Genomic DNA, 6,000 nt, shown 5'->3' with positions numbered 1-6,000 from the left:
TGTTGCCAGTATTTTCAGTAACTTGGAAAGTGTAAATATTAATTTTGTGTCATATCAATGTTGAAACATTATCAAAGACATTGCTTTGAAATGGAGCTTAGTTTGCTTAAACTTAGACCTGATACTATAGGACTGTGACAGGGTGCTCACTGCGGGGGTCGCCCTCTGCACAGTCAACACTCCTTCCTGCAATTGCACACCAGCTCTCCTCTCCTGCAGCCCCTTTCTCGCTCCCGAAGGTGCAGCGTCCACTTCGTGATTCAGCCCTCCGGCCAGGTCACTGTGCGGTTTCCCCTTCTGGGATATGTATCAAAGTCCCTGCTCACCAACAGTCTCAGGCAGTCCTCCCATTCACTGACCCAGGTGCCACTCCCTCAGGGGCTGGCAGGGGAACCCAGGCCTGCCCTCTACTCTGGGTGCCAGCTTAGCAACCCTCTAAACAGTAATTAAGGTATGGTTCTCTCCTCCACCATGATGCCTTTCCTTGAGCCTCTTCCTTACCTCCTGGCTCTCCCCACTTCTCTGGGTTTGCCAGCCTCTCAACTCCCTTCTCCCAGGGAGTAACTGTGGGCTACTAGCCTCTGTAGCCCCCAAACACTCTCCCAGGGGGTGTCGGCACACTACCTCCCTGCAGCCTCTTCTGCTGCCAATTTCCTGTCTTGGCATGCCTTCTTCTAATTAGCTTCCTCTAGCTTAACAGTTCCCCGTTAGCAGCTTAATTGGCTGATTGGGCCCACTTGGCCTAAATTCAGTCCTCTCAGGGCCAGTGTGGGGAAGTATGCCCCATCACAGTGACTGATCTAAAAGCAATAAAAAGACTTCTGTTGACTTAATGGGCTTTGAATCCAGCACTTTGTGGATAGCAAACATTATTCTAGAAGCTAAAGATTTTGTATTGTATTACAATAATATTCATAGGCCCCACTAAGAATCAAGGCCCCTCTGTGATAGGCACTGCGCACATGCGCATGCCTACACACAGAGACAGTGTGTGTTTCAATTGTTAGTTTATTGTACAACGTTGAGATAGTGCCCTATGAACCTAGATTCATGTTCATTGTTTGGAAGACTGTCTAACCTAAGGACAGACACTCTTTTAGTTCAGAAGAGGAGGGAGATTGATGGGAATTATTGATGAAGAAAAAAAAGAAGGAAGAATTTGAAGAGGAAAGAGTGCGTGTTCGGCAGATGACAGGGAGAGTGTTGTAGATGTAGGGTTATAGGCAATCCTTATGGATTCCTTATGGATGCTTGATAAAGAACAGTATAGGTCTACTGATTAACAAAATCAGAAGGTACACTGATAACATTGTAGAGCTGCTTACTAGTTAGTATTATGTTGAATTTTTTCACTATAATATTCTGTCAATAGAATTGGTTTTTACTGAGCACAGCTTTTGCTCACCCAAAAATCTCAATGGCGCTCACTGAGAGGAAGATTGGCCTGAGATTCAGGAGGTCTGAGTTCAGTTCCTGGTTCTGCCATGGACTCTTTGTGTGACTTTGAGTCATTTAATCTGAGCTCCCCAGCTGTAAAATGAGGACGATGACACCTCCTTTGTCTTGGGTACTTAGATTGTAAGCTCTTTGGGGCAAGGGCTGTTTCTTACTATGTGTATGCATAGCACCTAGCACAGCTAGGCCACAATCTCAGCAGAGGCCTCTGATGCTCCATAGTACAAGTAATAACCTTTTGGAAATGATGTGCACTTTAAGAGATTAGTCTAAGAGTAGCATTCTTAGTAGTGTCACTTTCTGTACTGCTGAGTTTTCATTGCCCTAAAGACATATTTCTAACTTAGAACCCAAATAGAAGATACAGCAAAATTTTACTGAGAGAGGTTGCGTTGGTGTTCAGATTCTCAGTATGGCTGAAACTTGGCATATTATCCAGTGCCCCCTAGCTACAATTGATTTAACTTAATCTGCCATTGTTGAGTTAGCACATGGTGAAACACAATGTGGATGAGTCCCCATAGGGTTGGTGGTATCCATGCATCAGGTCAACTTATTTGTGTGCACAGTAATTTTGTAGACAGCTGTAGATTCACGAAAGGTAAAATGTGCTCAGTAAGATGGTTCAAAGATTCCTCTGTGTGACTGGTAGAGAAAGAACAGACGGTGGTTTACCCGCACAGCCCTATGTAACCTTGGTTCAGGGCACGAGGATGTGTAGGGTGCATGCATGGGCTGAACGGGCATTACTACTAAAAATCGCCCATCAAAGGCGCAGAGTGCATTCGCAACTGAAGTGGAGCAGCCACAGAGGCACACATCTTGAAGAACTTCAGTTAACTCACAAGGTAAGTAACTGCTCCGTCTCCCCTCTTTGGGGCTTTGTCTGTGCCCTGAAGATAGGGCACTGGCCACGTGAGCACAAAAGACTGTACCAACATACTGCCGCTTGAAAGTATTGACTGGTTGTTGCCATGTTTAATGTATTCATCTCTCTCTTTTGTGTCAGAGCAACTTTACAGTCATGGGGAGCAGTACAGCATTGCCATTCATTCCTGTCCATGTTGTGCTCCTCCACTGAGTCCAGCCTGGTCATGTTCCTGCATACGATGTCCTGCCATTTCCCAATGGTTAGCCTCTAGGTTGGACTGACTTTGGTTATGTTTGCATTATTTGTTTGGCATCTGTTATCTGATTGTGTGCATGAACAGGGCATATTAACCAAAAGACCCAGGTCTAGGGCACTTATTTCTTGGGAAAGGACAGAGATAGAGCAGTAAGTAGAGCTGGGGTGGCGGGGCACTATTTTATGAGAGTAGCTGGCATATCTTCAGTAGCTGCAGGGGCCTGTGCCAGTTGGCCTAGGGAGTAGCTACAATTGTGTATTGCAGAGGAGTGCCATGGTGGCTGATGAGGTAGGGTGGGAGTTAAGAACTGAGGCTGAGCTTGGGAAAGGGACTGCAAAAGTAGCTGTGTGAAGAAAAGAGCTTGTAACTTTAGCACAGCCATGGCATCCTTCTGGTCGCTGTGTTGGTGCATCAGGATTAAAAGGTTGAGGGTAGGCACAGGGTCATTATCATTTAGAGCCCCTGCATGCTCATGGGTTGATCTGAGCATGGAGCCACCCATGTATGAGCTGCCCATACTTAACCTCTTCATTTTTCATGTGTGTGTTAGCTGACCTGCTTCCCCGCTGCTTTCTGGGTCATTTATCCCTCCAATGAGCACTCAGGAAGGGGCTGGGAAAAAGGAGCAGGGCCCTGTATAAATGATGAGTGATGAACAAGGATGTGGGGAAGGGAACATGTAGACTTAAATGTTGCAACACAAAATTTGGTCCACAGAATAGTATAGCTCCAAGGCATCTGCAAGCAAAATGGTTTGAAGTAGCGAAGTTCCCAGTCTACAGATGAGTGGGTCTGTCCATGCAACAGTTGTGTTAATTAAACATAGCAATTTAGCTGCCCAAGAAAGCGACGTGTTCTGTTCTCGGTACAGTTTCAGTGGTGAAGAAGTTCGATGGCCTCTGTGCTATTTTCAAAGGCTTTCAAAGGCACCTGATTAGCACCTTCAAACTGTAGGAATCTGTTGTAACATTTAAAAACAGTATTGCAGCACTTCGTGACAGCGGGATAAGTGGTAGTTACATTTTCAGAGCTAATAGTTGGAGGAGAAAGTCAATGGCATACTTGAAAAGCTATTCCAGTGAGAAGAGGGCTCATCCTAGCAGGATCCAGATTGCTAGGCCAGAAACACCTACTGAAATCATTTGCCAAAGACCAAAAGTTTTGTGCCCAGCCAATGTGTGTGTTAAAATTAAAATGCAACAAAGATCAGAAAAAGACTAATAGTCAATAAATCAATCATACACAGTGTTTGTAAACTTGGTTCAAAGATATCCTCAAACTGCAATGTAATTGCTCCAAAGTGTATCTTGGTCAGATAGATGGGGCATCCGAGTCTTTGTTTTTACTATAGCCACACAAGAATGGACAGGGCAGAAGAGAAAATAAAGTATCAGGACTTAGATATTGTGCTGCTAGGCATGGGAGAAAAACAGTGGCTGGATTAGATACTAAAGGCAGAAGTTAGTTAGTCCAGGTCTATTCCTTTAATGGGGATACACAGAACATTATACTCTAGCACTATCGCAGTGGCTGCTGTACTCAATTTGTCATTGCTAATGGATATGCAGGTTCAGTAGCTATTTGCTGATGTTGCCCCTTCAGCCATCTCCAGTTAGGCAAGTAACATCCCAACCATGGATGCTTGATTCTGTGAGGGGCTGAACACTTAGGGCCTGCTCCAGCAAAGCACTTAACCAAAGCAGGCCTACTCAAGGTGCTTAATGTTAAGCATGTGTTTAAAGTGCTTTGCTGGAGTAGGGCCAGAACGCACAGCATCTTGCAGGCGCGAGTCCTCGCAGCAATGACTCAGTTACCTGGCCTGTGTTTATAAGACAATATTCAGCTTTAGGGTGCCCCTAAACAAACTTAGACATGTGCATGAGGTGATGCTGTGCAGGTAGATGGAAGAGAGAAGAGCGTAAGATGTCTCTAAAGCTCTATCCCTCTAAGGAAGAATAGGCATGGGATCTCTGGCTAACAAAGTTATTACATCTCTACTGTACATGGCTGATAATTTTTTGATAATGCATATAGTTGTGAAGTGCAGTGAAGGTGAGCGAGAACATCATGTACTGTGGAACAAAGTGGGCCTGTTCCTTTAATGACTCACATTAGTAGTTAGAAAAACAATGTGTTTAGACAGAGATTTTTAAGCAAATAGTTTCCAACTTGAGAATTCATTTTATATGTGCATAGAAGTGTCTTGAGTCAATACAAAACCATTTAGAAAGCGCTTATGCGTATTCAAGTACAGGAATAACAAAAACATTGTCTTATTCCCACCAAGTTTATTTTTAGTGATCTTGTGTGTCTCAATTACTTTTTGATGATCTGCATTTGAAAAGAAATTCCTGTATATACACTTGAGCAGCTGAGAAAACGCAAATGATAGCTTATGATTTACTAGAGATAAGATATTCTGTATGCAGGTGTGGCATGTTTCAGGTTATTAGCAATCCAATCTATTTTTTATGACAGTATGGTGTAATTTTCGGTATAAAACTACAATATAAGTCTTCAGCTGTACTGGGACATAAACTAAAATGTTTCTAACTCTGTCATTCCATGGTCTTTATTTTGATTAATAAATGTGATGAGAGCAATAACATTCGCCAGTAAGAGGCTATGATCATCCTTCAATCAAAAATGTATCCATCTTTACAGTTTTTCACTGTGATATTGCAAAGGAGCTGGGCTACAATCTCAGTCCAAGTGGGAACTGTATAGCTGAAAAGCTCAGCAGGTTGATCATATTTTTGCTGCCTTGGTAAAATAAAAAAAACTGTGTCCTTGGGACACTAGTTATGTGATTCCCTGGACAAAGATGAGGTGCTACAGGAGCCAGGAAGCAGAGATTAGGGTCATGATGCAAAATTAGGCCTGGATTTGTATTTCAACCCCAAAGAGTTCACAGTCGCTCAATCCAAAATTTTGATTTGCCCCATTTGGTGCCTTATTCTGAATTAAGTTTTGTGTGTCAAATGCACTAAAAGTTTGAGAGAGTGGTAGGAAATGGTTTTGGTGTTTCATTTTGTTTTAGAACGCTGAACGAAATCAAGTTTGTTTAGATGGAGGGTTGAATAGCGTACCTGTATTTAATGTTATACCCAGTAACATTATATAGTCATCCAGGCTAAAATTGTGACAAACGGAATCCTGCAACATAGTTCAGGCAATAAGGGGATTGTGGTCAGGAAGGAATTAGATATTTACATATCTTCCAAGCTATAAACCTGGCCCAAGTGGCCAGTTGCATTCTGGGATGTTCTGCCATCTGTAACGTATATATTGACCATTGCCAGGAGAAGGCTTGCCTGACAAATCTCAGGAGGCTTCATGTTACTCTTTTTGAGGGGAAATGACTCACAAGATCTCCAGGTTGTTGTTGTTTTATTTCTGAATTATTCTTTACATTGTA

Source organism: Emydura macquarii, unplaced genomic scaffold (genome assembly GCF_026122565.2).
Source record: "Emydura macquarii macquarii isolate MOO-44397 ecotype Brisbane River unplaced genomic scaffold, CSIRO-AGI_Emac_v2 contig_1253, whole genome shotgun sequence".
NCBI lineage: Eukaryota > Metazoa > Chordata > Testudines > Chelidae > Emydura > Emydura macquarii.
Note: the sequence above shows the minus strand (reverse complement) of the source record.